The sequence below is a fragment of the Oryx dammah genome, unplaced genomic scaffold, assembly GCF_014754425.2.
Source record: "Oryx dammah isolate SB20612 unplaced genomic scaffold, SCBI_Odam_1.1 HiC_scaffold_23, whole genome shotgun sequence".
NCBI classification, from domain to species: Eukaryota; Metazoa; Chordata; class Mammalia; order Artiodactyla; family Bovidae; genus Oryx; species Oryx dammah.
In genome coordinates this window covers 1,674,994-1,698,690 of record NW_024070207.1, presented here as the reverse complement: position 1 = coordinate 1,698,690, position 23,697 = coordinate 1,674,994, and the positions used below count along the sequence as shown (strand labels likewise).

Below are 23,697 nucleotides of genomic sequence, written 5' to 3'. Positions count from 1 at the left end.
GAAATAGGAATATAATAGTTTTGATGTTAGCAATACTAGACTTTTGAGTTAATGAATTTTCTCTTTGTTATAAATCACTGTACTCCTCTTTCCTTGTTATAAATTGTTGTGTCCTTGCTATGTAAGAATGTAACTTTATTTAGTGCTTTCTGAGAGTGGCACCGGACTTTGGAAAGAACAACAATTTTAAGGGCAAATAAGTTTTCTGGTTGACAGACCCTAATCAGAAAAGGGCTGTAAAATGTTAATAAGCCTCCTGGCCAGAAGATGATGTAAATCACCTAAGACTTGTGTATACAGCTATGTATGCAGAGAGAAAGCCTGGTCTCGATAAGAGTCAGGGCTGCTGACGCTGCATAACTTTGTATTATCCATTGATCTCTATGTACAACCAAAAGTATAAAAAGCTTTCCTGAACAATAAAGGATGGGCCAGTCACTGGAAAGACTGGTCTCCCCCGTGTGGTCTTTTCTCCTTCTCTTCTTTTCTGGCTGAATTCCCATCTGGGGTGTGGAGGCTCACCTTGTCTACTTACCTGCCCTGGCTTCTAAGACCCACGTTAGAGGGAGCCCAAGGCAGGGCACCCTCTGCTATTCAAGCAGGCAACAGTGGCCTACGTAGATGGTGCAAACCTCTTGTCTTGAGGTTTTATTAGCTTTCCACGTAAAACAAGTTATTCATCCTCTTTTCTCCACTTATTTTACTACTACACTATTTCTTTCTAATCTCCTTCCATATCTTTAATTAAACAATTAATTTCTAAGATGCCAACTCTCTCTCCCCTTCGAATAAACCTGGATCCACCAGGGCTGGACCCCAGCAGTCCAAATCTCACATCCATAGATAGTTATGTATGGAAAAACCATAGCCTTGACTAGATGGACCTTTGTTGACAAACTAATGTCTCTGCTTTTCAATATGCTGTCTAGGTTGGTTATAACTTTCCTTCCAAGGAGTAAGCGTCTTTTAATTTCATGGCTACAATCACCATCTGCAGTTATTTTGGAGCCCCCAAAAATAAGGTCTGACACTGTTTCCACTGTTTCCCCATCTATTTCCCATGAAGTGATGGGACCGGATGCCATGATCTTCGTTTTCTGAATGTTGAACTTTAAGCCAACTTTTTCACTCTCCACTTTCACTTTCATCAAGAGGCTTTTTAGTTCCTCTTCACTTTCTGCCATAAGGGTGGTGTCATCTACATATCTGAGGTTATTGATATTTCTCCCGGCAATCTTGATTTCAGCTTGTGTTTCTTCCAGTCCAGCATTTCTCATGATGTACTCTGCATAGAAGTAAAATAAGCAGGGTGATAATATACAGCCTTGACGTACTCCTTTTCTTATTTGGAACCAGTCTGTTGTTCCATGTCCAGTTCTAACTGTTGCTTCCTGACCTGCATACAGATTTTTCAAGAGGCAGGTCAGGTGGTCTGGTATTCCCATCTCTTTCAGAATTCCCCACAGTTTATTGTGATCCACACAGTCAAAGGCTTTGGCATAGTCAATAAAGCAGAAAAAGATGTTTTTCTGGAACTTTCTTGCTTTTTCCATGTATCACTTCATGGCAAATAGATGGGGAAACTGTGGAAACATTAGCAGACTTTGTTTTGGGGTGTCTACAAAATCACTGCAGATGGTGAATGCAACCATGAAGTTAAAAGATGCTTACTACTTGGAAGGAAAGCTATGACCAACCGAGACAGCATATTAAAAAACAGAGACATTACTTTGCCAAAAATGTCTATCTAGTCAAGGCTATTTTTTTTTCCCCCAGTATTCATGTATGGATTTGAAAGTTGGACTATAAGGAAAGCTGAGTGCTGAAGAATTGATGCTTTTGAACTGTGGTGTTGGAGAAGACTCTTGAGAGTCCCTTGGACTGCAAGGAGATCCAACCAGTCCATCCTAAAGAAGATGAGTCCTGAGTGTTCATTGGAAGGACTGATGGTGATGCTGAAACTCCGATACTTTGGCCACCTGATGTGAAGAACTGACTCATTTGAAAAGATCCTGATGCTGGGAAATATTGAAGGTGGAAGGAGAAGGGGATGGCAAAGGATGAGATTGTGGGATGGCATCACCAACTCAATGGACATGAGTTTAGGTAAACTTCGGGAGTTGGTGATAGACAGGGAGGCCTGGCTGCAGTCCACAGGGTCACAAAGAGTTGGACACGACTGTCGACTGAACTGATCTGAAACTTTTAAAGGATACAGTTTATAGTGTGTGAATTATATCTCAATAAGGTTTTTTTTTTTAAAGTAGAAACCTTCTATGAACTAGAAATATCTGTAAGTTTCAAGTATCATTATGACTATGAGAGCAATGATAGACAGAAGATTAGATGTTTTATAACGTCAAACTACCTCTGCTAGTCTAATGGCACCTGGGTTGTAACCTACTTAATAAATGCACTGCTAAGGCTAGCAATGGAAACCTAGCCTCCATAAATAGTTTTTGCTAGCTGAAGCTCATCCTGCACATCACTGCTCAGAATATATTTCTTATTTCCTTCTGCTCAGTAATGAAACATTGCAACAAAGCACATGTATGACTTGTAGGCATTGCTCCACTACCAAGAAGACAAGTGATTAGTCGTGAATCAAAGTGGTCATGTATCTAAGCAAAATCAATACATTTCAATAGATATTCAAGCACATCAATTCTCTAAGATGAAAAGTTGCAAGTTATAATCAGCCTCTTCAAAATCAAGGGAAATCAGGTTGAGTGTTAATTATAGCAGTATTTCCAGAATGTTGATTAGAGTTTGACCACGTGTGTGGAGAAGAAACTTTAAAGTCCACTCACTTAGCCAAGCCAAAATATTCATGGTTAGGTGAGTTGTTTCAAGTCCTTTCAGTTCGAAGGCCAAGAAACAGCTAGCTCACAGGCTGGACTATAGCCTCTCAGGGCTAGTAAACCATACATGCATAATAGGACATTAACAGCAGTGCTAATCTGTTCCTCTGGGCTGAACATAATAAAGTTCATTTTTGTAGAGAAGTTAATCAAAAAGTATTAGAGAAATAATCAAGGGCTGGTATGATTTTAATTGACCACACTGTTTCTCAGCAGCAACATGTTCCCTTTTTACCAAAGTATAATTTTCTGACTCTTCCTGTGGTCATTCTTTGCTGATTTTATTGATATTATTCCCTCATACAAAATTCACTAGCCCTTCTGCTCTCAGTATAAAAAAGGTTTCATCTTGGAGATAAACATAAATGACCCCCAGTTGCAGTTAACGGTAACAGAGTCATACTTTCTCTACTTAAGGAGAAAAAAAAAAACACTCAATTGAATATGAATGTTAATATTCATGAAGTCATTGAGGCAGTGTGTCCAGTTAAGCATAACCAAAATACATTATGCATTCAGGCCCTTTTATTTCTAAAGGCAGAGTAAAATTTAAAAGGGAAATTAACTCCATGGTCTTTTAAAATAGCTGAAAAATTCAACTTTCTGTGACAAATAGGAAAATATAAACCAAAAATCGTCAACATAAATGTATTTTCTAAGGTCAGAGTGATGATAATAACAAAGTAATACAGAAATATTTAGTTATTTCTAAGCATCTCTGTGTTATATGAAGAATTAAGAAACAAAGACCATAAATCCACAAAGCCCCTCAAAATGAAAACAAAAAAAGAACTGTTACAAAGTTCAGTAGCTCAATCATTTTGTTTCTTACACAAATCTTAAAAGACTATATTTTACTAAATTAAAATAACATGATAATAGTTACAATGCCCACTACATGCCAAGCATTATTTTAAATGTCTTAGATGAATTAATATAATCTTTACAACAACATGATAAGGTAAACAGCAGTTTAAAAATGAGGAAATTGATGCACAGAGAGGTTAAGTAACATACCAAAGTCACACAACCAGAGCACCATAATTCAAATCTGGACAACCTGGCTCCAGAGTCTTTATACCTGACTATTATGTTATACTGCCACTATATAGCTAGATAGCTATCTGACAGACTCTGTTTTCTATGTCTACTCAGTGAGTTAAGTCTGAAATTTAAAAATATTCCAGCACTATATGGCAATTTTTGATTCTTTATGGATGTTAGTCAAGAATGGAACCTGTACCGTCAATGATTGCTGGTTAAGCTATAAATGTGATTGTTAGGTGAAATATGAGACAATTCCCTAAGCCCGACTTGCCATGATTTGGTTGACTTTATTTTCTTCTTCTTAATGGAATGTTACACCATTCATATTCCATTTATATGTCACCTAGGTTCAATAGGCTTCACTGGAAAATATAATGAAACTATGGGTCACACACCCATTGCCAACCACGCTATTTTAGATTCAATAAATCGTGTGCTATCTCAAAAATGCTAGAATAATTCTTTTTCTTTTCAGTATGCCCATCAGTATGGATTTTAAAAAGCCATGCTCACTAGAATATCAGCAGGTATAACTTTATTATGCTAGCACTAAAAGCAGAGTCCAGGCAAGTTTGTTAGGATGGTGATTGAGTTGATTCTTATTTACTTTTTAACTCTATCTAAATTCTGGCTGATATCAATAATATAGTAGGGGTTCAGCAGATATTAATATTTGCTGGTGATATGAGATTTGAAATATTTGATTACAATACTTTACTCTGCATGGGCTTCCCAGGTGGCGCTAGTGGTATAGAATCCACCTGCCTGTGCAGGAAACATGAGATGCAGGGACTGATTCTTGGGTCTGGAAGATTCCCTGGAGGAGGAAATGGCAACCTGTTCCAGTATTTTTGCCTGGGAAACCCCATGGATAGAGGAGCCTGCTGGGCTATAGTCCACAGGGCCACAAAGAATCAGACATGACTGAGCGATTGAGCAGGCACACACTCTGCATAGTTTGAAACAAATAGTACGGAATTGGAAAGCACTGTTGGCTAATACAATCAAAAGCATTAGTATGCTTCTCAGACAACATATGAAAATCATTGAGGCTGGGTATCTTCTATTATAATTTCATGCCTTCCCCCCTGCTTCATCATGCATATAAACAGCAGTATAGTGCACTGGATAAGGGCATAGTTTATGGTTTCAGCCTATCCAACTTCATACTCTGACTCTGCTACTTAACACCTCTGTGACATGAACCAGTCACTTTACTTATTTGTATCTCCATTTCTTAAAATCTAATGACATATTATATGTCTCATTCCCGTGGTTATTATGACTATTAAACAATATCTCAAAAATTAATAGTATCTGGCACATGGTAATGGTTCAATTAATATTAGCTACAATTATTACTACGATGTGTGATGATGTGTGATCAAGGATGGTTTATAGGAACATACACAAGGGTGACCTAAACTTCCTACCCATGTTAACCCATCAGGAAAGGTATATCATTAAGGTTCTCAAAGATATGCCATACATGATACACTCAGGGAGATATACAGCACCAAATGTAGACATTGGTGTTTAGAAATGAGGGAATACACAGAGATGCTGGTTGCTGCATTCTTGACCATCCCTAAAAATGAAAGTATAATGCAGTGGAAAATAGCATGAGTAGACTGGTGTTAAAATCCAAGGTCTGAAACTCACAGAGCAGCATGATCAAATTGCAAATTAGTTAAGCCTCAGTTAGTGAAAGATAGAAATATCTAATTCACAAAAATACTTTGAGAATGATATAGTATATACAAAATGCCAAGTACCATGCTCAGAATTCAGCAGCACTCAGGAAATGTTTGATCACTTTCCCTCATTTCATGGACAGCTCTGGTCTGGCTACAAAGATGTTTTTCTCCAGCCTGCTTTTGAAGCTAAGCTTATTGATTCCATAAGAAGCATGCCTTCTCTTCTCACCTCCTTGTCAATATATCCTATCCCCCTGAACTAAAATATCCTTGAAGTAGAAACTGGAAACTCAGTGAGTAATTTCCTTACCCATCTAAGAAGTGAGAAAAGCATAACTCTAGTACATTACTAGGGCTGCCGAACTGTAACTCCAGGGTTATTTATGAATTAAAGACATTTCTTAATCTCCTACTGCTATCAATTCCCAATCTTGGTAAGCCTTCCACTCAGAGGCTAAGAAAAAGCAAAGATAAAAAGAAAACATTTTTTTTTCCCTTTTGACCAGCAAATAACATGGCAGCAGCCTAAAAGAAATAAACTGTTCTTTCGCTTTATTAAAAAAAAAAAAAAAAGACATACTATGGTGGACCAAAATGTTAAATAAGATGAAACCAAACTAGAGTTAAACCCAAAAGGAAACTTTTCTTCTAAATTACTACATTTCCTTCCAGCTATCAGAGACTTTTTCCATGGCAACTGCTAACGATCAGAATCAAAAGAAAGCACTTTGAAAGCACATTGGAAAGAAATATATGTGTGGGTGCATGTGCTTTTGTGTGTGTGTGTATGTGTGTGTGTGTGTGTGTGTTTGAAATCCCGGTACATCTTAGGCATTAGAATCTAGGGGGAAAAAAGGTTTCATGTACTACAAAGCAAATTTTTAAAGAATGTGAAAGGAGAAACATTGCCTTTATGGTAGAGAAGGTTACCTTTTCATCTCAAAATATTTTGTCCTTTTTAAGTGATATTTAGACACTTTCACCCTTTTGGCAAAAGAGCTTCTGAACTACTGGAACTTAGTTAAACTTAAGGTACAGGCTTAATGGAAACTGTTTGAGCGAGATGGTTTGGAGTTGATATCACCATATCACATTATGCAGGCAGCTGTGTTCGATACCCTAGGAAAAAACTGTTCGCAGAGTTGCTTCATAAAGATTTATTTCTGGTGTTTTCCAAAATTATATGGTATCACTGACATTAAAATTCTAGAGCCAAAGAATAATGTAGCTTTTAACCTACTTGTCCCTGGGTATAACCTCCCTTCCTCCAATTTTATGGATTCACTGTGCTTTCAGGAAATAATCGTAAAAAAAAAAAAAAAAAAAAAAACATTCACCAGAGTGAACTTAGATATTCTAGAAGACTACAGAAATAAACATCCCATTCACAAGGAGTACTATACTAGGTTCACCAATATGGATGGTGGTGAAGAAGTAGGTTCCTAGAAGAAAGTAGGTCAAGTTTCTAGTGGCACCATGTTCTACAACCTAACTCCACAAGGATTTGGAAGAGTATTTTCACTGAAAGATAACAGGTTGCTGAGGGCAAGTAGTTTCCATATAATAATTTCCTCCTCAATTATCCCTTCTTTAAAATCATGTGATGGATTATTGCACTTGAAACCCAACCTTATGTGATCTTCCCACTGCCTCCTTTTCCAACCTTATATCCTTTCATTCTCCCTCTTGCCCATTACACCCCAATCACAGTGATCTATTTCATGAACACATAAAGCTGATTTATGCCTCAGAGCCTTTGTGCTTACTGCTCCATCTATCTGGAGTTCTCTCCCTGCTTTGCATGATTCAGAACTCAGGTCAAATATCAACTTTCCCAAGAGACTGTCTAAAAACTAATCTATCTAAAATACCCTCCAGGTCCTATCCCTACCCCTAGCATTCTCTACTGCATTACCTTGTTTTGTTTTCTTCCTAACAGATTTTTAACAAATATTTGTGTAATAATAGTAATAATTATTATTATATTACAATAATTCTTTGGAGAAGGAAATGGCAACCTACTCCAGTATTCTTGCCTGGAGAACCCCACGGGCGGAGGAGTCCATGGGGTCACAAAGAGTCAGACATGACTGAGCGACTTCACTTCAAGTTAACTCATATAATAATTCTTCACTTCCAGGTAACTCTGTGGAGGTCTCAGACTAGTGTAGAATTGACACCAGGATAAGAAGATTCAAGAAAAGGCAGTAATTGTTATGTTCCCAAGTATCAGTAAATATAGTATCAAAAATATATATATATATCCAGGTCACAAGTTGAAGGTTTCTTTGCTTTCATCCAGTAGATATGACAGCAAAAACTCTATCAGGATTCTTACCAAGAACTGTCTTCCTTTGGGAGTAGAGAGGAAATGAAATCAAGCATCTTCCCTTGAGGAACACCTTACCTGTGAGATTTTTCATCTAGCTTGGCACTTACACATTGAATTACATAGAATGGACAGAGGGCATAGGATCTGCCACTAAATAGCTGGGTGAACTTGAAAAAATCACTTTAGTGTTTTTATCTGTTCTATGGGAGAGAGAGTTTCTGTCAAGCTAACTCAAAAGCCTGTTGTGAACTTCAAATTAAATAATGCTTATGAAAGCACTTTTTATTGTCAAGCACCATGGAAATATAAAGTAAGGTTTTTACAAAAGTTTTATATATCCTCAAAAGGAGAACCAGGATATTTTTGCAGAATAATCAAGTATTTCTGGAAATGAATTAATTGTTTGGTTGGATATTAATATTCAAATCCAGCTGAGATCCCACCCTCCCATATTTTTAATACCTTCTCTAGATCCATACAGACTTATAAAATAATTGTTCTGCAGTAGCAAGAACAAATAGGAACTGCTTTCCATGTGTACAGTAGACCGTAAATTCCCCTGCTAAGATTGTGTTAGATTCACAAGCTCAAAGACAGGACTAGCAATGAAAGACTAAGTAGTTGAAAAGAGCCATTCGTAACAGGGTCTACATAGTATGACTGAGGAAGCAATGCTTACCACTACCAGAATATCACTTGCCTTAAATTTCTACTATTAGAAAAAATTGTTTTCATGAATCTGAGTACATTTTAATTTGGTCAAGTCATTCATTATCTTCTTTGAATGGGACAACCCACCAGCTCATTAACATTGTTATCAGGGACTAATTTATCTGATTAATCCACTCCTACTCCCTGCCATTCATTGAAAAATTCAAATGGAGTCTCTGAGGAAACCAGCAGCAGAGGATTAAGTAAATTTTGCTTGGGTAAAGAGGCCAGAGGCATGCTGTTCTGATCTGAACATTTGAGGCTTTCAAATGGGCCCCAAACAGCCAAGAGACAGGAAACAGGGCATCTGAAGAAGACAGGAAAAGTCAATTAGGCCAAGCAACTGACAGAAATTCAAAAATTTCAGCCACTCAACCCAAATTACTATGTAGTTGGGATTCAATTCAACTAAGTCTAAAAAGCTTAAGACTACTGCTTTATCAAGTTTTAGTCCTATTTACACATGGAGCTTTTTTTAAAAATTATCTTAACTAGATATTTACCACACCAAACCAAACCAAAACTTTGTCCTCAATTTTGCTTGATAGTGACAAGTATATCTTTGTTTTCTGCTAAAAAAGTATTTTTGATAATGTTTACTTCATTGAATTACAGATAATTACAATTTAATAAAGAAGAAAAGTTACAGTATGAGTTCAATTAATTCAAATACCTCTTAAGCCATTCCATTAAATAAATGAGCCAAACATGATTCCTTCATAAACAATCTGACTCTAATTTCATCCCAGTTACTATTTCATCAAAAAGAATCTTATTGACCATTTTTTGTCTGTGTTTTAAAAGAAAAATTTTTCCACATAAACTAACTTCTAGATGGCCTCCTTATTACTAAAAAATAAATCTTCAGGGTCTAATGAGGCTATAATTCCCCCAAACTTCATGATCTTTTGGCAATATGCAGAAAACAAGAAAGTATAACTATAAGCAAACAACCCATTTGTCACCATTCTGAGTTCCCTCAGGGCTCAGTGGTTGAGGCAGAAGTGACTGATGGATTGATGGTTAAATCATCCTTTGTTTGCTGATACAGTGGGCAACATTTTTCCTTCACACTCTTTTAGCTCCTTCATTCTTTTTCCATTTTCCACAAGTTATCTGCATACTTCTAATCTCATTTTCCTCCTTATTCAACTCGCCCTATGAACCATCTCTTCAACTCTTCTCTTGTTAGTATCTTCCACTCCCTCACACTGATATTGACCTGTAAAATTCCAAAAGCTGGATCAAGCCAACTTACTAACTCCTTCATTCCCACCTTAAGTCACTGAGATTGACCATTTCCCCATAATTTTGAATATCAGTATGACCACAAGTTTATTGATTCCAACCACAGTTGAGTTCTCAGAAGAGCACGGTAATTTTTTCAAGTGTCCCTAGGAAGATCTGTCTTCTGTTTCCAGCATCACTGATTCTTCACAATTATCTACTCATCTCAGAGGAGAATAGAAATCTTCACAATTCCCTATTCATCTCAGAGAATAGATGTCTTCAGGCAAAACTACTGCAATTTTCTGTCCCCAACCTGCAAACTTATCTCTATCTATATATAACCTTATTTCTATCAGTTCAATCTCTTTCTTTCCAAGATGAGTGTTTCAGCCTGTGCTCTAGAATACACCCTTTATTGTCTCCTCTGAAATCTTACTCTAACTCTAGTTTTCCCCTCTACTACATCTTCAATCTAGCATCTCTTTTCTGGCTGGCTCACTTTGGCCTATAAATACTTTAAAACCTCCCACATATTTAAAATATTAAGCCCTTGCTCCCTCTGTGGCCTGTTCCAGCTACTAGCCCCTCTTTTCACTTTAACTATTAACCTTAAAAGGGTTTTCTGTACTCACTATTTCCATTCCCTCATCTTCCATTTGTTCCACATTTCCATCTAGTATAGCTTTTGTTAGCAACCATGAGTGTGCCTGAGTCAGTGTGCCTGATGCAGTGAAGCCAAGCAAACTGAAACACTGGAGTTTGGAGTAGAGAAAGTTTTATTGCAGGACCATGCAAGGAGATATGGCTCGTGCTGAAAAAGACTGAACTTCCTGAAGGGTTTCAGCAAAGCATTTTTAAAAGCTAGGTGAGGGAGGAAGGTCACAGGGTACGCGATCAGCACCTGCACAATTCTCTGATTGGTTGATGGTGAAGTAACAGAGTGGTGTCACAGGGGTTAACATCATCAATTTTTAGGTTCCAGGAGGTTATGTCCTCCGTTGTCCACTAGTTAATAGTTCCCATTTAGTGGGAATTTTAATATCTGTAAAAGAGCTGAGAAAATGTGCATCAGATACCTTTATCTATGTACTTCAGAAAGGAGCTAAAGCAGAGGATGTGGGGGAAAGGCCTGACATGGAAGGCCCCATAGGGTCCTGCTTGGTTGCACTTTTGTCCCCACTTCTACACTGAAACTCTTCCAATCATCTCCAAGTATCAGTCAGGACTTCAGCAGAAAAGAGAGACACTTTGCTTGGCACCTTGTAATAAATGCTGCAATTTCTTCCTCCACAACCTGCTGTCAGAAGATTTTACTGCATGCCCAGGCGAGCTGACCAAGTTGGGTTTAGTAACTATAGAAAGGTGAATAAATACCCAAACCTCACTCTTCTCTTTCACACATATCTACAAAACTCCTCAACATTTGAGCCTAATTCAAAGTCTGTCGATGAAGTTCATACTTATCAACTGCCCAGGCATAGAGCACAGTATATTCAAGAAGGGTGAAGACTGGATCTAAAGAGGCCTCCAGGAGATGGGCAGCATGGCCATGCTCTTAGATCCCATGACCACCATGCAATTCTTAACTTGTTTGGTCTCTGTAACATTTGATCCTCTGAGACGTTCTGACCATCATACACACTCCAGTGATTTATACATTTTTGCCCTTTATTATTTCTCTGGCCTTCCTGATTGCTCTTCCTTGAATTTTTGTCACTTTTCTTCCTCTGTCTACCTACCTCATACATATTGGTGTGTCCAAGAATTTTGCCCTCAGCCTACCTGTCTTAAAATATGGTCTTTAGTTTGATTCCAATCACATTTAGTATTTCAACCTGTGTGTTGACACCCCAAATCTGTCTCCAGTCATAGTTTTTCCAAAGTAACAACCAATATATTTTCAATTATGCTGTAGATAACTCCATTTCAACATATCTAAAATATAGTTCACATTTATCCAAGTAAAGTGATTCCTTTACAAATCTACTTTTAATCCTTTGTTTCCTATTTCAGTCAATGAAAACAATTATCCCACTATCAGACTACCAAGTCAGAAATCTGGGTGATGTCTCTGCTAGTTCCACCTCACTTATTCCTTTGTTAGTCCCACCCCACATATCCAAGCAATCCTTAGGTCATTTTAATATGATTTAGTTAAAATATTTCATATCTGTTTTCTTATCTCTGTTATACTACTACTCTCTTAAGTTCCTATTTCTCCCCTGGACTATTATTGTAGTATCCTAACTGATTTTCTTGGCCTCAAAGGTTACTCACCATTTAATGTGCTGCAGAATTATATTTTTAAAATGCAGATATATTTATAATATCCCTTTTGGGGAACAAAATGAACAAGATCCTTTCTGATTTGGCCATTGCCTACCTATATAACCTTATCACCATTCCCTCTGCAGAAGTTATTAAGGATATATATAATAAATATATAATGGAGCATCAGTTGCTTGCAATAATTGCTACCATATAGAGAGGCATTACTCTGGGTTAGACACTGCAAAATGCTTAAGTGTGAGATTTATTTCATATAAGCCTTAGACAATTCTGTAATCCAGGTATTGTTTTTCCCTATTTTACAGATGAGGAAATGCAGCTAAATATGGTCATCTGCCTAAAGCAATAAGGCTGGTGATTGACAGAAACTACATTTTAATCTAGAGCTGTCTGAGCCCATAGTTTATCTATCTGGCAGTCCTCACAGGGCTTTAGACTTGGAGCTCTAGGATCAGATTCCCTAAATTTGGTTCTCAATTAAAAAACTCACTAACAGTTATGATGATTAAAAGAAATTATCTATGATGAACACTTACAAAAGTGCCTGACACTTGGTAAGTACACCAAAAATGTAGCTGAATTTGGCCCCTGTATACCACTACTAAATTGAATCTTGGAGACAGTTTAAGGTGAAATAGAAAAGAATAGCTTTATTGCTTTGTCAGGCAAAGGGGGCCAAAGTGATCTAATGCCCTCAAAACTGTGTCTTGACCTGGAGGGACTAGTGAGGAGCTTTATACTAATGGTTCAGAGAGGAGGGCATGATCAGCTTATGGATATTCTTCTGATTGCTTGGTGGCATGGTAATTAATAGCATTATCAACCTGGTTCCAACTGGTCTGGGGTCTGTGTTTGCGGGCAGCACACAGTTTCAGTATCTGCAAAATAACTCAAAGATATTATTATGTGTATCCCTTCAGAGGGAACCAGGACCCTGCTCCAAGGTTACACTATTGTTTATTTACTGCTCCTCTCTTGTTACCCATCCCCACCCTTCCATGATTAGCAACTGTTTGAACCCACCCTTTGAGATTTAGGGAAGGTCATATGGGCTGAATGAAGCCTATTTCTTGAAAATAAGAAATGGGGGACACAGAAAGGCTTTTGTGCCCAGAAGCCAACAGCAGAAGAGCTATTATTATCAGACATTAGGCTTTAAGGTTTCTGGGACCTGAAAGAGTTAATTGCTTTCTAAACCCCTTAACACTGATTGCTCCTCTTCCCTCACTTTCAATTGCTTTCTGTAGGGAACTTGAACAAGAAATGGCTGCTGATCCTCATTCTGCATACAAGGCAGGTTTTGCCTGAAAGAAGACTGCAGCATTTTCTCATTAGGAATTCAAGACCACATCTCTCTGCAGCCTCACAGTGAGAACTCATCTTTTTGAGCCATCAATTTGTGAGAAAACTTGAAAGGCACAAGTCCAGATATAGTTACTCATTTTGTATGTATTGGTGTGGGGATTGTTGCAGTTTTTGTTTGTCTATTTGTCTGTCTGTGGGAGAAAGGTAAAGGAGGAACCAAACTGCCTTTATGTTTGGAGAAAAGTAAAACATATCTATATTAATTCAGTGTGCGGGGGCAGTATTGTCTTTATGGAAAACACACACACAACACACCACCTCCCCTTTCCCTAAGCCCACTCTGTCCATACAGCATGAGTGAATCATCCAGCATCACTGTTACTGCCTACACAATAAATAGCAATAAACTGGGTCTCCTCTGTCACTGCCAGCAACACTGGACCCAAGTGCTCTCTCTTGGTCTGCCACCTGCTGAGAAGGCAGCACAGTTGAATGACCCTGACATTTAATTTCTACCATTAGTGCATGTTCCATTTCAACATCTTGTCACAGAGTTTCTTGGAAAACAGTGCACTTCAACTTGTGCTGTGCTTACACTTCAGCTTGTACTGATGAAGTAAATTAACCATGCATAGCCCTCTTTTCTCTCTCTCTTTTTGTTTTTCTTATATGTGGGTCTTTTTGGGGGGGTGACTTAAGAATTAAAATAGCCCTCTTTTCCCTGACGTTTTTCATCAAAAACTACTTCCCTGGCTCTAACTCATTTTTTATATATGATCATTCCCATTTATCCCTTCCTCCATCTGTAAGCTCATATAAAACAGTTGAAGCAGTTAATTTAAAAAGATTTCCGAACTTGGATGTCATCAAGTGGGGATTAAACCTGAGGGAGCTCTGGGCCTAACAGAAGGCCTAACCAGAAGCCTGACACCACCCGTCTCCATAGGCAAGGAGGTATGACCAGAGAATGCTCCTAGCAACCTCAGTTTTCGCAGCATTTGTAGCCATTATGTCTCGACCTCCTCCACCTCTCATTGGGTGAGCCCATCAGATCATGTGATTCCAGTATGTATAACATATAAATAATGGCAAGGAGGAGTTGGTTCACCATTTTGTGGATGTTGGGTGTGCAAGAGCATCCCGGAATGCCAGGTGGAAGGGAACAAACTGGGAAAAGTTAGCCTAGGTTATATGGACTTGTACCTCCACAGTTCTAACCTGTCTAAATGTATCATGATTCCTGTCCATTGGACTATAAAATTTATGTAGGTAATTCTGGAAATAAGGGTAACAAGTCTGAATTGGAGTGAGCTTTTGACAATTATGGTCCACTCTGAAGGGTCTGGGTTGCTTGGAACCCTCCTGGCATTGCTTTTGTTGAATTTGAAGATCCCCAAGATGTAGCTGATGCTGTCCGAGAATGAGATGGGAGAACACTATGAAGTGTAACTGTCGAGTGCTGGAAAGAGAAGTCAAATCATGGCCTACCTCCATCTTAGGGTCACCGCCTTTGAGATTATCAGAGGAAGAGTCCTCCAACTTGACCCAGATCTCTGAGATGGAGAAGCTTCTCCCGCTGCTGGAGCAGATCCCTTTCTAGGGATGGGATAAGAGAGAGATATAGTCATCAAGACAGTATGGTATTGACATAAAGACAGAAATATAGGTCAATGAAACAAAATAGAAAGTCCAGAGATAAATCCACACACCTATGGACACCTTATCTTTGACAAAGGAGGCAAGAATTTACAATGGAAAAAAGACAATCTCTTTAACAAATGGTGCTGGGAAAACTGGTCAACCACTTGTAAAAGAAGGAAACTACAACACTTTCTTGAAGAGAGTTGACAGAATGTGGTCCACTGGAGAAAGGAATGGCAAACCACTTCAGTATTCTTGCCTTGAGAACCCCATGAACAGTATGAAAAGGCAAAATGGTAGGATACAGAAAGAGGTACTCCCCAGGTAAGTAGGTGCCCAATATGCTACAGGAGGTCAGTGGAGAAATAACTCCAGAAAGAATGAAGGGATGGAGCCAAAGCAAAAACAATACCCAGCTGTGGATGTGACTGGTGATAGAAGCAAGGTCCAATGCAGTAAGAGCAATATTGCATAAGAACCTGGAATGTCAGGTCTATGAATCAAAGCAAATTGGAAGTGGTCACACAGGAGATGGCAAGGATGAATGTCAACATTCTAGGAATCAGCGAACTAAAATGGAATGGAATGGATGAATTTACTTCAGATGACCATTATATCTATTACTTCAGGCAGGAATCCCTCAGAAGAAATGGAGTAGTCATCATGGTCAACAAAAGAGTCTGAAAGGCAGTACTTGGATGCAATCTCAAAAATGACAGAATGATCTCTGTTCATTTCCAAGGCAAACCATTCAATATCACAGTAATCCAAGTCTATGCCCCAACCAGTAATGCTGAAGAAGCTGAAGGTGAACGGTTCTATGAAGACCTACAAGACCTTTTAGAACTAACACCCAAAAAAGATGTCCTTTTCATTATAGGGGACTGGAATGGAAAAGTAGGAAGTCAAGAAACACATGGAGTAACAGGCAAATTTGGCCTTGGACTGTGGAATGAAGCAGGGCAAGACTAATAGAGTTTCACCAAAAAAATGCACTGGTCATAGCAAACACCCTCTTCCAACAACACAAGAGAAGACTCTACACATGGACATCACCAGATGGTCAACACCAAAATCAGACTGATTATATTCTCCACAGCAAAAGATGGAGAAGCTCTATACAGTCAAAAAAAAAAAAAAAAACAAGACCAGGAGCTGACTGTGGCTCAGATCATGAACTCCTTATTAGCAAATTCAGACTGAAATTGAAGAGAACAGAGAAAACTGCTAGACTATTCAGATATGACCTAAATCAAATCCCTTATGATTATACGGTGGAAGTGAGAAATAGATTTAAGGGCTTAGATCTGATAGATAGAGTGCCTGATGAACTATGGAATGAGGTTCGTGACATTGTACAGGAGACAGGGATCAAAACCATCCACATGGAAAAGAAATGCACAAAAGCAAAATGGCTGTCTGGGGAAGCCTTACAAATAGTTGTGAAAACAAGAGAAGCGAAAAGCAAAGGAGAAAAGGAAAGATATAAACATCTGAATGCAGAGTTCCAAAGAATAGCAAGAAGAGATAAGAAAACCTTCTTCAGTGATCAATGCAAAGAAATAGAGGAAAATAACAGAATGGGAAAGACTAGAGATCTCTTCAAGAAAATTAGAGATACCAAGGGAACATTTCATGCAAAGATGGGCTCGATAAAGGACAGAAATGGTCTGGACCTAAGAGAAACAGAAGATATTAAGAGGTGGCAAGAATACACAGAAGAACTCTACAAAAAAGATCTTCATGACCTGGATAATCACGATGCAGTGATCACAAATCTAGAGCCAGAAATCCTGGAATGTGAAGTCAAGTGGGCCTTAGAAAGCATCACTACGAACAAAGCTAGGGGAGGTGATGGAATTCCAGTGGAGCTATTTCAAATCCTGAAAGACGATGCTGTAAAAGTGTTGCACTCAATATGCCAACAAATTTGGAAAATTCAGCAGTGGCCATAGGACTGGAAAAAGTCAGTTTTCATTCCAATCCTGAAGAAAGGCAATGCCAAAGAATGCTCAAACTACTGCACAATTGCACTCATCTCACACGCTAATAAAGTAATGCTCAAAATTTTCCAAGCCAGGCTTCAGCAATCCATGAACTGTGAACTTCCTGATGTTCAAGCTGGTTTTAGAAAAGGGAGAGGAACCAGAGATCAAATTGCCAACATCCATTGGATCATGGAAAAAGCAATAGAGTTCCAGAAAAACATCTATTTCTGCTTTATTGACTATGCCAAAGCCTTTGACTGTGAGGATCACAATAAACTGTGGAAAATTCTGAAAGAGATGGGAATAAAAGACCACCTGACCTGCCTCTTGAGAAACCTGTATGCAGGCCAGGAAGCAACAGTTAGAACTGGACATGGACGAACAGACTGGTTCCAAATAGGAAAAGGAGTACGTCAGGGCTGTATATTGTCACCCTGCTTATTTAACTTATATGCAGAGTACATCAAGAGAAACACTGGACTGGAAGAAACACAAGCTGGAATCAAGATTGCTGGGAGAAATATCAATAACCTCAGATATGCAGATAACACCACCCTTATGGCAGAAACTGAAGAGGAACTAAAAAGCCTCTTGATGAAAGTGAAAGCAGAGAGTGGAAAATGTTGGCTTAAAACTCAACATTCAGAAAACAAAGATCATGGCATTTAGTCCCATCACTTCATGGGAAATAGATGGGGAAACAGTGGAAGCAGTGTCAGACTTTATTTTTTGGGGCTCCAAAATCACTGTAGAGATTGATTGCAGCCATGAAATTAAAAGATGCTTACTCCTTGGAAGAAAAGTTATGACCAACCTAGACAGTATATTCTAAAGCAGAGTCATTACTTTGCCGACTAAGGTCCATCTAGTCAAGGCCATGGTTTTTCCAATAGTCATGTATGGATGTGAGAGTTGAACTGTGAAGAAGGCTGAGCACTGAAAAATTGATGCTTTTGAACTGTGGTGTTGGAGAAGACTCTTGAGAGTCCCTTGGACTGCAAGGAGATCCAACCAGTCCATTCTGAAGGAGATCAACCCTGGGATTTCTTTGGAAGGAATGATGCTAAAGCTGAAACTCCAGTACTTTGGCCATCTCATGCGAAGTGTTGACTCATTAGAAAAGACTTTGATGCTGGGGGGAATTGGGGACAGGAGGAGAAGGGGACGACCGAGGATGAGATGGCTGAATGGCATCACTGACTCGATGGATGTGAGTTTGAGTGAACTCCAGGAGTTGGTGATGGACAGGGAGGCCTGGCATGCTGCGATTCATGGGGTCACAAAGAGTCGGACACAACTAAGCGACTGAACTGAACTGAGAACACTAACACCATACACAAAAACAAACTTAAAATGGATTAAAGACCCAAGAACACTTTCTAACACCATACACAAAAACAAACTTAAAATGGATTAAAGACGTAAATGTAAGACTAGAAACCATAAAACTCCTAGAGGAAAACATAGGCAAAACTCTCTCTGATATAAACCACAGCAGGATCCTCTATGACCCTCCTCCCGAGTAATAGTAATAAAAGCACAAATAAACAAATGGGACCTAATTAAACTTAAAAGCTTTTGCACAACAAAGAAAACTATAAGCAATGTGAAAAGACAGCCTTCAGAATAAGAGGAAACAATAGCAAGTGAAGTAACTGACAAAGAATTAATCTCAAAAATATGCAAGCATCTTATGCAGCTCAATTCCAGAAAAATAAATGTCCCAATCAAAAAATAAGCCAAATAACTAAACAGACATTTCTCCAAAGAAGACATACAGAAGGCTAACAAACATATGAAAAGATGCTCAACACCATGCGTTATCAGAGAAATGCAGATAAAACCACGGTGAAGTACCATCTCACCCCAGTCAGAATAGCCGCTATCAAAAAGTATACAAACAATAAATGCTGGAGATGGTGCAGAGAAAAGGGAACCCTCTTACACTGTTGGTGGGAATACAAACTAGTACAGCCACTATGGAGAACAGTATAGAGATTCCTTAAAAAACTGGAAATAGAACTGCCATTTGGCCCAGCAATCCCACTGCTGGGCATACACACCAAGGAAATGATAACTGAAAGAGACACGTGTATGTCAATGTTCATCACAGCACTGTTTACAATAGCTAGGACATGGAAGCAACCTAGATGTCCATCAGCAAAAAAATGAATAAGAAATCTGTGGTACACAGAAAAAGAAAACTACAGGCCAATATCACCAATGACCATAAATGCAAAAACCCTTAAAAAATCTAGCAATCAGAATCCAACAACACATTAAAAAGATCATACACCAAGACCAAGTGGGCTTTATCCCAGAGATGCAAGGATTCTTCAATATCCACAAATCAATCAATGTAATACACCACATTAACAAATTGAAAAATAAAAGCCATATGATTATCTCAATAGATGCAGAGAAAGCCTTTGACAAAATTCAACATCCATTTATGATCAAAACTCTCCAGAAAGCAGGAATAGAAGGAACATACCTCAACATAATAAAAGCTATATATGACAAACCCACAACAAACATTATCTTCAATGGTGAAAAATTGAAAGCATTTCCCCTAAAGTCAGGAACAAGACAAGGGTGCCTAATCTCACCACTACTATTCAACATAGTTTTGGAAGCTTTGGCCACAGCAATCAGAGAAAAAAAAAAACAAAAACGAAATAAAATAAATCCAAATTAGAAAAGAAGTAAAACTCTCACTGTTTGCAGATGATGTGATCCTCTACATAGAAAACCCTAAAGACTCCACCAGAAAATTACTAGAGCTAATCAATGAACATAGTAAAGTTGCAGGATATAAAATCAACACAGAGAAATCCCTTGCATTCCTATACACTAATAATGAGAAAATAGAAAGAGAAAATAAGGAAACAATTCCATTCACCATTTCAACGAAAAGAATAAAATATTTAGGAATATATCTATCTAAAGAAACTAAAGACCTATATATAGAAAACTATAAAACACTGGGGAAAGAAATCAAAGAGGAGAAATATACCACGTTCATGGATTGGAGGAATCAATAAAGTGAAAATGAGTATGCTACCCAAAGGAATCTATAGATTCAATGCAATCCCTATCAAGCTACCAACGGTATTTTTCACAGAGCTAGAACAAATAATTTCACAATTTGTATGGAAATACAAAAAACCTCCAATAGCCAAAGCAATCTTGACAAAGAAGAATGGAACTGGAGGAATCAATCTGCCTGACTTCAGGCTCTACTACAAAGTCACAATAATTGAGACACTATGGTACTTGCCCAAAGACAGAAATATGGATCAGTGGAACAAAATAGAAAGCCCAGAGATAAATCCACACATCTATGGACACCTGATCTTTGACAAAGGAGTCAAGAATATACAATGGAGAAAAGACAATCTCTTTAACAAGTGGTGCTGGGAAAACTGGTCAACCACTTGTAAAAGAATGAAACTAGAATGCTTTCTAACACCATACACAAAAATAAACTCAAAATGTATTAAAGATCTAAACGTGACCAGAAACTATAAAACTCCTAGAGGAGAGCATAGGCAAAATACTCTCCGACATAAATCACAGCAGGATCCTCTATGATCCACCTCCCAGAATATTGGAAATAAAAGCAAAAATAAACAAAAGGGACCTAATTAAAATTAAAAGCTTTTGCACAACAAAGGAAACTATAAGCAAGGTGAAAAGACAGCCTTTGGAATGGGAGAAAATAATAGCAAATTAAGCAACTGACAAACAACTAATCTCAAAAATATACAAGCAACTCATGCAGCTCAATTACAGAAAAAATAAATGACCCAGTCAAAAAATGGGCCAAAGAACAAATCAGACATTTCTCCAAAGAAATACAGATGGCTAACAAACACATGGAAAGATACTCAACATCACTCATTATCAGAGAAATGCAAATCAAGACCACAATGAGGTACCATTTCACACCAGCCAGAATGGCTGTGATCCAAAAGTCTACAAGCAATAGATGCTGGAAAGGGTGTGGCGAAAAGGGAACCCTCTTACACTATTGGTGGGAATACAAACTAATACAGCCACTATGGAGAACAGTGTGGAGAGTCCTTAAAAAACTGGAAATAAAACTGCCTTATGACCCAGCAATCCCACTGCTGGGCATACACACCAAGGAAACCAGAATTGAAAGAGACACGTGTACCCCAATGTTCATTGCAACACTGTTTATAATAGCCAGGACATGGAAGCAACCTAGATGTCCATCAGCAGATGAATGGATAAGAAAGCTGTGGTACATATACACAATGGAGTATTACTCAGCCATTAAAAAGAATACATTTGAATCAGTTCTAACGACATGAATGAAACTGGAGCCAATTGTACAGAATTAAGTAAACCAGAAAGAAAAACACCAATACAGTATACTAACACATATATATGGAGTTTAGAAAAATGGTAACGATAACCCTGTATGTGAGACAGCAAAAGAGACACAGATGTATAGAACAGTCTTTTGGACTCTGTGGGAGAGGGAGAGGGTGGGATGATTTGGGAGAATGGCATTGAAACATGTATAATATCATATAAGTAACAAATTGCCAGTCTATGTTTGATGCAGGATACAGGATGCTTGGGGCTGATGCACTGGTATGACCCAGAGGGATGGTATGGGGAGGGAGGTAGGAGGGGGGTTCAGGATGGGGAACATGTGTACACCCATGGCAGATTCACATTAATGTATGGCAAAACCAATATAATATTGTAAAGTAAATAACCTTCAATTAAAATAAATAAATTTAAAATAAATAAATAAAATGAGGGAAAAAAGAAAGCTGTGGTACATATACACAATGGAATTTTCTCAGCTATTTAAAAGAATGCATTTGAATCAGTTCTAATGATGTCAATGAAACTGGAGCCTATTATCCAGAGTGAAGTAAGTCAGAAAGAAATACACCAATACAGTATATTAATGCATATATATGGAATTCAGAGAGACGGCAATGATGATCCTATATGTGAGACAGCAAAAGAGACACAGATATAAATCACAGACTTTTGGACGCTGTGGGAGAAAGCAAGGGTTGGATGATTTGAGAGAATAGCATTGAAACATGTAATATTACCAATGTGAAATAGATCACCAGCCTAAGGTCAATGCATGAAACAGGGCACTCAGAGCTGGTGCACTGGGACAACCCTGAGGATGGGATGGGGAAGCATGTGAGAGGGCATTCAGGATGGGGACACGTGCACCCATGGCTGATTCCTGTCAATGTATAGCTAAAACCACTATAGTATTGTAATTAGACTCCAATTAAAAATAATTAATTAATTTTAAAAAAATAGAGATATCACTGTCCCAGAAGAGAAGTCACAATCCATCCCAATCTTTCTCTAGTTGTTGTAGCCAATGTAGATCAAATGGAAAGAGATAGAAGACCAGTTTTGAAGAAGAGTGGTGTATAGGAAATAACTTAATTTGACAGAAAAATCAACTTTTATTTGAGACATCACAGGCTTTGTGCATTTCTTAAAAATTTTAGCTGTCCACATTATTTGTCTATTGGAACAGTGACACATCAAGGTATAATTCTCTATGATTTGAAATGGATCATATGAGGTGTATAATATCAAGAACTGTTACCTAACAACATCCTTAAGCAAAATTGAATTTTCTTAGAATTTTAGCCGTGCATAAAGTGAAAATAAACCTCTATCTCCTGCTCAGCTAAAGTGTGATGCTTAATATTATGGAAACAAAAACTAGCAAAAATTGGGAGACTTTTCAATACCTGGGATATGGTATGTAGCTTCAGTGAAGCAAGCAGTCTTTTAAAAGCTGCTGTGAACACAAAGCCAGCAGGTAAAAATTAAAACTGCACCCTTAAGCTAGGTTAGAGGTTGAAAAATTCTACTAGTCTTTTCACTGGCTAAAAGGCTGTCCTGTTGGTGTAGAATCTAAGAAGTTTTTAGAAAGTTAGTTTGCTTTAGGTCTTAAGTTCCTTCTGTGATTGCTGTATATGAATACATAGCCCTTTGTGACTTTCTTTTTTATTTTATTTTTACTTTATTTTGCTTTACAATACTCTTTTGGTTTTGCCATACATTGACATGAATCAGCCATGGGTGTACATGAGATCCCAATCCTGAACCCCCCTCCCACCTCCCACCCCATATCATCTCTCTGGATCATCCCCGTGCACCAGCCCCAAGCATCCTGTATCCTGTATCGAACATAGACTGGTGATTCATTTCTTATCTGATAGTATACATGTTTCAATGCCATTCTCCCAAGTTATCCCACCCTCTCCCTCTCCCACAGAGTCCAAAAGTCTGTTCTATACATCTGTGTCTCTTTTGCTGTCTTGCCTAGAGGGTTATCATTACCATCTTTCTAAATTCTAATTATATGTGTTAGTATACTGTATTGGTGTTTTCCTTTCTGGCTTACTTCACTTTGTATAATAGGTTACAGTTTCATCCACCTCATTAGAACTGATTCAAATGTATTCTTTTTAATGGCCGAGTAATACTCCATTGTGTATATGTACCACGGCTTTCTTATCCATTCATCTGCTGGTGGATCTCTAGGTTACTTCCATGTCCTGGCTATT

The 23,697-nt window shown here is 38.2% G+C and overlaps 1 pseudogene; it reads left to right on the top strand.

Annotated features, from left to right (window-relative positions):
* The first annotated feature begins 14,698 nt into the window (after window positions 1-14,698).
* Window positions 14,699-22,518, top strand: LOC120882650 (annotated as a pseudogene).
* Window positions 22,519-23,697: the final 1,179 nt, after the last annotated feature.